The sequence below is a fragment of the Anomaloglossus baeobatrachus genome, chromosome 1 (genome assembly GCF_048569485.1).
Source record: "Anomaloglossus baeobatrachus isolate aAnoBae1 chromosome 1, aAnoBae1.hap1, whole genome shotgun sequence".
NCBI lineage: Eukaryota > Metazoa > Chordata > Amphibia > Anura > Aromobatidae > Anomaloglossus > Anomaloglossus baeobatrachus.
In genome coordinates, this window is record NC_134353.1 from 536022236 (window position 1) to 536034261 (window position 12026).

Sequence of the window (12026 nt, forward strand, 5' to 3'; positions counted from 1 at the left end):
GCAGAAGCAGCGATCATAACGTCGCTACATGTGCAGAGAGCAGGGAGCCGCGCTTAGCGCTGGCTCCTTGCTCTCCTAGGTACAGTACACATCAGGTTAATTAACCCGATGTGTGCTGCAGCTACATGTTACAGTGCAGAGAGCAGGGAGCCGCGCGCACTGCTTAGCGCTGGCTCCTTGCTCTCCTTGCTACAGTATACATCGGGTTAATTACCCGATGTGTACTGCAGCCACATGTGCACAGTGCAGGAGCCGGCGTCTGGCAGCAAGAGCGGAGGCCGGTAACGAAGGTAAATATCGGGTAACCAGGGAAAGGTCTTCCCTTGGTTACCCGATGTTTACGCTGGTTACAGCTTACCGCAGCTGCCAGACGCCGGCTCCTGCTCCCTCTGCTCGCTTCATTTCGTCGCTCTCTCGCTGTCACACACAGCGATGTGTGTGTCACAGCGGGAGAGTGACGACCAAAAAATGAAGCTGGACATTCAGCAACGACCGGCGACCTCACAGCAGGGGCCAGGTCGTTGCTGGACGTCACACACAGCGACAGCGACGGGACGTCGCTGCAACGTCACAGAGAATGGTGACGTAGCAGCGACGTCGTTGTCGTCGTCGTTATGTGTGACACCAGCTTAAGAGAAGGTATAGTAGTATGCTAAACATCCTCATTAGGCGCCCCCACAAAACCAGTACACCTAGATTAACGAGGTAATTTACCTGTAAGGAACAAATCATAAATAAACAAGACAACAGGTAGGAGGGACCCCTTGCTGCCTGACTCCAAGGTGTACAAGGTTGATTATTTCTTTCTCCTGTAACCAATTCATATATCGTATAGTTAGGCTTGCTTCATAATGCTCAATACATGCATTAGATTCAATAGAAGGCCAAATATAGTCATACATTTGGAATAATTATTCTACCTGTAAGGAGGCGAAGGAGGGCAAACAGAGGCCTATCATGGGACTGTAGAGATATACAGACTCCAGGTATATGTTCCCTGTAAAAAATAGACAGTGGTGTCCTGTATTCATATACCATATTTTTTCATAATTTAGACTCCAAAAACAATTCCAATGGGGCATCATGCAGATACTAATATAATTAACTGACACAATGTTGACTTGGGCACAATATTTAAGGTTTATGATAGTGTGAAGACCATATGTATCTATATGCAGATGTTCTAAAGTTATCTAGAATAGTCTATGCCGGTATTAGACTCCCAGACATCTGATGAAATGTGTACCTCTATGTTGAGGTGGGCCATACATCGTAGGTAAAATCTGCAAATTGTGTGTACTGCTCCTGACAAGTATAGACAGATCTAGTGTCTGTCATATAGTGATTTCTAATTGCCAGCTCAGTGGGTAGCACTAGGTGCTATTAAGTATTATTGTTATAAAACGGCAAGCAGATCACTTACCAATACGTGAGCTCAACCAGCAAGGACTGTTAGTCCCGAATGACTACCACTCTATGCACACTGGGAGCCCACGGTCTGAGGATGCCAGAGGAGCCGCCACATCCACTCGTTCCTGTCCTGTCCGTACCGCTGGTGAGTCTATGGGGTGTTTAAATCCTATCCAGGTAGGAGTAAATGTCCCGCCCGCAGACCGGATGTGCCCCGTTGGCCGGATGTGACGTACCGCTATGCATCACATGCACCCCTCACATATCAGGTGACCTCCATGGGGCGGTACCAAAGGATGTGTCTAATCGTACTCTGGAGCGCATATGCGGTCCAAGTGTGGGCGGTGTTACTGCCACATGGGGGCGGACGTAATGATTGTGGAGCGCAAGCTTGCGTTCCATAGAGAACTCCTGGTCACTTATGAGGAGGCATTACTAAGCAAAGCTCCTCTATCAGTGAGGCGCAACCCTGTTTAAGGCGATGGGTTCTATGTTATAGGCAAGTCCGTGCCATACTGTGTTCCTCTCAATGAGGTGCACAGGGGGCTATTAATCTGCACGATTCGGTAGCCACATAGGTTAAGTCCATATATGAGGTAGTCAGGGAAAGTATTCATATGAAGGACTAGGATACCCCAAGGTAATATTAGGTCTCCTAAAACACGGAAAGGGTTAAGGGGCAAACCAGAAAGGTTAGAGGAAACGCCAATACTAGATATTTCTGTGCTTGTAATGATTTGTAAGGTACAGTAACACATGTTAATTGCAAGGTACTACACAATATTAATGTTAGTGCCTAAAGTGGGATATTGGAAGAAGGATGGAGAACTGTTGCTTTCTAAGGACCCAGGAAAACATACCTCCTACCAGGATGGAAAAAATAATAAGCCGTATCAGGGAGTTATCCTCTCAGACTGCAGTCTCATATCAAGGTTAAATAGTACATGGTATACAATGACCACATGCGGGGTATATAAAGAATACAAAACCTATCCTGTCAGTTTTTATTCATGGTCAGATTGACTAGATGAAGCTATGAAAACTGATAATCTCGTTTAGGCCATTTGGGGAGACTGTGTCCAGCAGAAAAGTCCATCTTGCTTCCCGCTGAAGGATTTTTTTATCCCAATCTCCCCTACGCGGGGGTTTGGGGATTACCTCTATGACCTGAAAGGATATGCTCCTTAGGTCTCCTCAGTGAGTGAGGTTTACATGCCTGGCTATTGCTGTGTCTCTTTTGTGTGTAATGTCACCTATGTGTTCCCCAATTCTTATCCGTAACTGTCTCTTGGTTTTACCAACATATCCACGTGAGCAAGAGCAGGTGCAGAGGTATACCACACCTTCAGTTCTGCAATTCGCGAAGTCCCTAATTTTAAATATTCTATTGGTTTTTTGATTTAGAAAGGTCTTAGTTTGACTGATGTAGGGACAGTAAGTGCACCTACCGCATCTAAAAGTCCCTAAGGGTTTTCTATCCAGCCATGTACCTATCCCTTTATGTGGTGTGAAATGGCTGTGAGTAATATAGTCCCTAATGGACTTACCTCTCCTAAAGGTCACATTGGGATTGGAGGAAATTGAATCGCATATGTCTGGGTCAGCCCTCAGTATGGGCCAGTGTCTTCTCAGGATTTCCATCATCTTCATATTCTGGTCATCATATGTCGCTATAAGTCTAATGATGTCATTCTCGTTCTTATTCTTTTTAGGTACCAATAAGTCTTTCCTATTCCTGCCTTTGGCATGTTGATATGCTTGTTCCACAATAGGGTCGGGATAACCCCTATTGTGGAAACGTCCCTTCATGTCTCTCACCTGTAGTTCGAAGTCTCTCAAGGATGAACAATTACGTCTAAGGCGCAGGAAATGAAGATGATGGAAATCCTGAGAAGACACTGGCCCATACTGAGGGCTGACCCAGACATATGCGATTCAATTTCCTCCAATCCCAATGTGACCTTTAGGAGAGGTAAGTCCATTAGGGACTATATTACTCACAGCCATTTCACACCACATAAATATTCTTTATATACCCCGCATGTGGTCAATGTATACCATGTACTATTTAACCTTGATATGAGACTGCAGTCTGAGAGGATAACTCCCTGATACGGCTTATTATTTTTTCCATCCTGGTAGGAGGTATGTTTTCCTAGGTCCTTAGAAAGCAACAGTTCTCCATCCTTCTTCCAATATCCCACTTTAGGCACTAACATTAATATTGTGTAGTACCTAGCAATTAACATGTGTTACTGTACCTTACAAATCATTACAAGCACAGAAATATCTAGTATTGGCGTTTCCTCTAACCTTTCTGGTTTGCCCCTTAACCCTTTCCGTGTTTTAGGAGACCTAATATTACCTTGGGGTATCCTAGTCCTTCATATGAATACTTTCCCTGACTACCTCATATATGGACTTAACCTATGTGGCTACCGAATCGTGCAGATTAATAGCCCCCTGTGCACCTCATTGAGAGGAACACAGTATGGCATGGACTTGCCTATAACATAGAACCCATCCCATAACATAGAATCCCTCCCATAGAGGAGCTTTGCTTAGTAATGCCCCCTCATAAGTGACCAGGAGTTCTCGATGGAACGCAAGCTTGCGCTCCACAATCATTACGTCCGCCCCCATGTGGAAGTAACACCGCCCACACTTGGAACGCATATGCGCTCCAGAGTACGATTAGACACATCCTTTGGTACCGCCCCATGGAGGTCATCTGATATGTGAGGGGTGCATGTGATGCATAGCGGTACGTCACATCCGGCCAACGGGGCACATCCGGTCTGCGGGCGGGACATTCACTCCTGCCTGGATAGGATTTAAACACCCCATAGACTCACCAGCGGTACGGACAGGACAGGAACGAGTGGACGTGGCGGCTCCTCTGGCATCCTCAGACCGTGGGCTCCCAGTGTGCATAGAGTGGTAGCCACTCGGGACTAACAGTCCTTGCTGGTTGAGCTCACGTATTGGTAAGTGATCTGCTTGCCGTTTTATAACAATAATACTTAATAGCACCTAGTGCTACCCACTGAGCTGGCAATTAGAAATCACTATATGACAGACACTAGATCTGTCTATACTTGTCAGGAGCAGTACACACAATTTGCAGATTTTACCTACAATGTATGGCCCACCTCAACATAAAGGTACACATTTCATCAGATGTCTGGGAGTCTAATACCGGCATAGACTATTGTAGATAACCTTAGAACATCTGCGTATAGATACATATGGTCTTCACACTATCATAAACCTTAAATATTGTGCCCAAGTCAACATTGTGTCAGTTAATTATATTAGTATCTGCATGATGTCCCATTGGAATTGTTTTTGGAGTCTAAATTATGAAAAATATGGTATATGAATACAGGACACCACTGTCTATTTTTTACAGGGAACATATACCTGGAGTCTGTATATCTCTACAGTCCCATGATAGGCCTCTGTTTGCCCTCCTTCGCCTCCTTACAGGTAGAATAATTATTCCAGATGTATGACTATATATGGCCTTCTATTGAATCTAATGCATGTATTGAGCATTATGAAGCAAGCCTAACTATACGATATATGAATTGGTTACAGGAGAAAGAAATAATCAACCTTGTACACCTTGGAGTCAGGCAGCAAGGGGTCCCTCCTACCTGTTGTCTTGTTTATTTATGATTTGTTCCTTACAGGTAAATTACCTCGTTAATCTAGGTGTACTGGTTTTGTGGGGGCGCCTAATGAGGATGTTTAGCATACTACTATACCTTCTCTTACAGGCAATACCAGTGGTCAGGCATATCCTGAGGAGCTGCATCTCTTTAACGCTCTAGGGTAAAAAAAATACTTTCTGGCCATCAAAAGGTAATTTTCACCTACTAGTTTTGCCCTCATGAAAGCATGAACCCGGGAGGTGGGATATATACTTATTCATGCCATATTTTTACACAGGATCTATACATGACCCGGACACATTTTTCAACCTGAATAATAGGAATGGACATGAACTCCCTGGCTACAACCGACCAGCCCATAACTTGTGAATATACAACAACGGCTAGTCCAGGTACCAGACACATAGCCTTGCGCCGATGGGATACTCTCCAACTGTATAAGTTGTGTGAGGTATATTATACAACATATTATACAGTGTATACTCATGTCCTATTTGATATGCAGGTATGAATTGATGGAAAGCCGCAATTACTATCTGGATTTGAGATAGTCATCTAATCATTATTATGAGAGTAGATTTAATAGTGGTGTTCTTAGTAATTACTACCTCTATATATTTCTAGTGGTTTAGATAATTTATTTATGGCGGGATTCCTGTCAGTATAATCTTATATATGTGCCTCTGCTATGTACTGTGTAATGGCCATGTCTGACCGTATAGGGACATGGTCTGATCATATCACATCTCCTGTGCTGAGATAATCTTATATATGTGCCCCTGCTATGTACTGTGTAATGGCCGTGTCTGACCGTACAGGGACATGGTCTGATCATATCACAGCTCCTGTGCTGAGATAATCTTATATATGTGTGCCTGCTATGTACTGTGTAATGGCCGTGTCTGACCGTACAGGGACATGGTCTGATCATACCACATCTCCTGTGCTGAGATAATCTTATATATGTGTCCCTGCTATGTACTGTGTAATGGCTGTGTCTGACTGTACAGGGACATGGTCTGATCATACCACAGCACCTGGGCAAGGAAGGACACAAAAGAGTAGAAAGACATTACAGGACAGGATCACAGATGATTCTTTTTGTCAGGTAAAACATTTACCTGCCTGTTTAAATATGTTTAACCTGAAAGAAAGAATAATTTGCGATCCCATGCTTTAATGTGTATATACTCCCTTTGATGTCCTCCCCTGCCCAGGAGATGTGGTATGGTCAGACATGACCATTACGCAGTACATAGCAAGGGTCCATTAATATGATTATCTCTACACAGGAACATTTCTTTTAAACACATCCCATTGCAGAAATTATTATTATTATTATTATTATGATTATTATTATTATTATTATTATCTATTGATTAAAAAGAGCTTTGTTTATAGGAAATCCCCTTTAACTCTAAATAGTGAAAACATCCCTAAAATGATACATTTGCTACTATAGGCTGGAGGAAAGTTGAAGGGGTTTTTCAAGACATTGGCTGCAATACAATGCGTGTAAAATAATTGACAAATACAACTCCGCCTTCTTGCTCCAGTATATGCTATTGGTTTGTTCCTAATGCTTCTGTACAGGTGTCACAGCCTGAATACCCAATAATTTGCTGTAGATATCATGGGAGATATCTGCAGCCAATGTAAGCAAAAGCATCAGGGATCCAGTTCTGCTATGATGGAAGAAAGGACATTATGTCTTAGATCAGTGATGGTGAACCTATGACACGCATGCCAGCCGGGGCACGCAGAGCCCTTTCTGCTGGCACGCGCGCTGTCGCCTCATCCTGCTGCTTTGAACTGCTGGCGCGGCCGCGCCGGCAGTTCAAAGTTGTGTTGGAGCGTAGGGATATTTCTCCTTGCTCCGACACTCCTCCTCTTAGGCCGCAGGTCTGTTGCCTAAGAGATGGAGGAGCATCAGTAAGCGGCGTCGGCGTAATGACATCTTCTGGCCGCGGGGGAACTGAGAACCCAGCGGTGCGCAGCGGTGGAGCGGGTGCTGGAAGGTGAGTTGTTGTGTTTTGTTTTGTTTTTTTTTTACTTGTGTGCAGCTGTGCCAAGGTGGGGGGCAGTACCAGCATGGGGGAAACATGCATGCCAGGGTCGAGGAAACAAACATGCCAGCATGGGGAAACATACATGCCAGCATGGGGAAACATACATGCCAGGATGGGGTAAACATACATGCCTGGATGGGGTAAACATACATGCTAGGATGGGGTAAACATATATGCCAGGATGGGGGAAACATGCAAGCCAGGATGAAGAAAACATACATACCAGGATGGGGAAACATACAAGCCAGGATGAAGAAAACATACATGCCAGGATGGAGAAACATGCAAGCCAGGATGGGGAAACATGCAAGCCAGGATGGGGAAAACATACATGCCAGGATGGGGTACATTTACCAGGAAGGGGAACATTTACTAGGATGGGGGAACATGTTGGGATGGGGAACATTTACCAGGAAGGGAAACATGCTAGGAAGGGGGACATTTACCAGGATGGGGTACATTTACCAGGATGGGGGTCCATTTACTAGAATGGGGCCATGATGGGGACAAATATACCAGAATGTAGGAAATATATATATATATATATATATATATATATATATATATATATATATATACATATCAGGATGGGGGACATGTTTACCAGGAAGTGGCCCAGGAAGGGGGACATAACTACACAATGAAGGGGGAGGGGAGCAACTCCTACGTCTTTATGGGATTTCAAGATGTTCAGACTTTGAAATGTAATTGTGGATTACAGGGTGAAATCTGATTGCATTCCATGCTAAAATCTCTGTCTAATATGCTGCAATTTTTTCCAGAAAGATCAATCCAACTGCTGTATCTGAAAAGGGCAGTGGCAGTGGTTCAGCTTCAGTGTGTTGTAAGCATGAATGAGCATGATGCCCCCTGCTGAAGAGAAGAGAAGACTGCAAAGGTAAGGTTAAAATCAATTATTTACATATTAGGATTGGTTGGCATGTCAGAAAAAAAATGGGTTTGGGGCTACAGTTTAGGCACTCGATCTGCGAAAGGTTCACCATGACTGTCTTAGATCATTAGTTAGGACATATTATTGCCCATGTACAGGAGTCTTCACAGTCTCAAACATCCCCTTTAAGAAAAACAGCACAGTTTAAGAGAATAGAGAAAAGAAGCTTCATTTGCATTGAATGACCACATCATGAAAGATCAGCATGTAAATGTACGTTTTAGATTTAAACAGGGCAGCCATAAATATTGAACATTTAAGTGTGTCTCCTGCTTGTACTCATTGCAGCTGGCATTAATTTACAATACATTTTAGCTTCGATCTGATCAATATTGTTTTATAAAATGTGAAAACGTTTCAGAATAGGCGGAAAAGATGATTTTATCTTAAGTCGGCAGAAAGGGTCTTTAGTCCCATATTACACATATTTGTAGCAGTACTTAAAGGGAACTTGTCACTAGATTGATACTGCCTGACACAACGATAGTACAATTAAAGCCTGACTATAGGATTGCAGCCAGGTGTGTAATAGTCTGAAAAATAAAAAAAGAAAACATAGTTTGAAAATACTGCTACTGTTCATGAACAGGTCTTTACCATACATGTACATAGGAATATAGCTGTCAATTGCAGCACGGTGGGTATAAGACAGCTCGGGGACAGGCCAGCTGGTCCGGTCTCCACTTATTGCCGTTACTGGCTTTTTAAACTATGATTCTCTGAAACACAGTGGCAGGACTGAGTTAAACAAACCTGGCAGTAATTACACAGACATACAATTATTCATGCTGCCTGTGGTTCGGGCATTTATGAATCTATTGGCAGGTTTCCTTTAAAACTTCACATTATCATTTAAACTACAGCTTTCCTGTAGATATAGGTATTAGAGATGAGCGGACCCATGGATGTTTGGGTTCGCCTAGTTTGTCTGAACTTTAGTTAAAAGTTCTGCTCGGTACTGAACCAGACTAGACCCAAACTTGGCCTCAGATCCTGAATCCTATATAATTCAATGGGGGACCCAAACTATTGGGCTGTAAAATGGTTCTTGTAAGAGCTAGTGAGCTTCAACAGGAAGAAAAATGGGGGTAAGTATAGGATAATTGGCCTGTAAACAAATGTAGATAGTGAATGAATGAATAAGTAAATAATTTAAAACAAAACATTTTGGGGTCTCCTTATTTTTGTTAACCAGCCAAGGTAAAGCAGACAACTGAATGACCTATGGAACCTCATTCTGAGAACATTTTGAAAACTACGCTCCATAGGTCACTCGCGGTCAGCACCAGACATGGAGTTTCTGACGTTTCTCTGAACAAAGCACCATAGGATACAATGGACATTGTGGGACCATTGGATTATGTTGAAACTTCAAGGATTTTTCTTAATTAATAAATTGGTGAATGAGGGAGTATGGTGAGTCTTTATTCAAATAAACTATTGTTTGTGAATAAATTGTAGGGTTTCTTACTATATACTTACCAAGTTAGTAATGAGGTGTCTGATGGATGCTTCTCCATTACTAAACACTGGGCTTGATGCCAGCTCTCAGTTCACAGCTGACATCAACCCCCAAAATATTCCCCCTATTACAATTAGAATTGCCGCTTCTAATGGATGCACCATTTCTGGGGTGGCTGCTTGCTGCTATTTTTAGGCTAGGAAGAGCCAAGTAAGCATGGGTCTTCCCAGCCTGATAATGCCAGCCCTCAGGTGTCTGTTTTACCTTGGCTGGTTATCAAAAATAGGGGGGGACCCTATGCCCTTTTTTTTTTTCAATTATTTATTTATATTATTATTTTTTGTTTTTATTTCATTTATTTTGCTAGCTGCAGCATCCAGGCATCTTCCCCATGCTGAAAGCTTATTGATTGGCTGTGCTGCATCCTTTCAACAAACCTTACTCAGCATGAGAACTCCGAACTCAAGCATGCACTTCTGTGAGAAGTCTGTGTTCGAGTTTGAGCCCTGGACAATAAGTGTCCAGTACGAACCCCAAACATTACTGTTCGCTTTTGAAAATCCCTAATAGGTATCTGTTAAATCTCTATAAGGTGATGTGGTAATGGACTCTAAAATATGCTATGACTCCCATAACACGAGTTCAGTGATGAAATTGGACTAGAGAAAGGAAAGCAAGATCTGCTGTGTCTAAGTGTGTGGTGTTTGAAGAACCACAAGCATAAGAATCTTCCTTATAAAATCATGACTTTTGGCAAAGCTGATCATCTTTCAGACTTGCCCACTTCATTCCAGGATATCTCCAGAACAGGAAATAAAGGAATCACCTGTATTTTTTGGAGTATTCAAAAATTGTCCCCTTTAAACTATATTTTTTTTTTTACTGTTGAGATCCCCAGTGATAAGTAAAAGATTATAAGTAAAGGTAAGCGAATCTTTTGAAATTCAAATTAGCTGATTTTTTCCTCAAAATTGATTTGAATAAAATTCTATAATTAAAAAGCCTTTATTTGCCTGAAAAATATGTGTAAAACACTGAGTTCCCCTTGGAGTCAGTTGAACACGTTTTGAGTTCTGCAATCACATGCGACTACAGTCGCTTTCTACTGCACTCTGACATGGGGTACTGCTCCGCCCGAGCCAACCAGTTATATTCTAAGGAAGGCTTGGAATGAAGACCAAAATGTCAATACTTCATTGGAACTAGATCACCATATTAAACTTACTTTCACTTATTACGGTATTTTGGGTACCAAGTTTTTCTCATACTGTTTATGGACTGTCCCCTACTCTGGCACCATTTTCCTTCATAGAGTGACGTATATATTTTCTATATCAATTATTACCTGCTCCATAGCTTATAACATGAAAACCTCATTTGACCCTTTCACCGCAATGTTGTCTTTAATGTATGGCGCCTGAGCTGTGTGTTGCTGATGCCAGTAACCTCCTCCTTTTATGACTTCAACTCATTGTCACCCCTCTCTGGTTCCCAGTTTTTGCTCAACACAGAATCATCATCCTCATCATCATGATTATCTTAATCATTGTCCATGATTTGGCTGACATGGGCCTCTGTTTATGAAATGGTCAGCCCTTGTTGCCCACTGCAATCCCTTCCCATTCAATTTCCACCCTAAGGTTTGCCCTGGCTCATAGTTCTAATATCACGGACAGTGTCAATACTCAAACGACTTGCATAGTCAGCAACACAGATTGGCATTAGATTGTGTTGTCCATCTAAACTAGCTTCTGCAGAGAACAAAGGCTGACTTGTACATGTATTCCAAAGTATCAACTGGGAGAAGTTTTTTTGTTGTAGTATGTTCCTTAGCACCTGGGTGCAATCTGTTAGGGGACTTTGAAGCAGAATACAAACAGATGTTACTGACATATTGGAAATTTCGCTCTGCACAACATTAATGCCTGCTTTACACGAGACGACCAATTGCGCGATTTCACAATCGATCGTACCCGCCCCCGTCGTTTGTGCGTCACGGGCAAATCGCTGCCCGTGTCGCACAAAGTCGTGAAACCCCCGTCACACGTACTTACCTGCTGAGCGACCTCGCTGTGTGCGGTGAACATCCTCTTCCTAAAGGGGGAGGGACGTTCGGCATCACAGCGACGTCAAACAGCCGCTGGCCAATAGAAGCAGAGGGGCGGAGATGAGCGGGACGTAAACATCCCGCCCACCTCCTTCCTTCAGCATAGCCGCCAGGAGCCGCGGGAAAAAGGTAAGCTGTGTTCATCGTTCCCAGGGTGTCACATGGAGCAATGTGTGCTACCCCGGGTACGATGAACAACCGGCGCCTTTTTAATTAAACAATTTTTTAAAACTGAGTGACGAGTACACGACTCACGATTTGTGAGCGATACTACGTCGCTCGGAGGTGTCACACGAGATGACGTCGTGAACGATGCCGGATGTGCGTCACGAAAACCGTGACCCCCGAC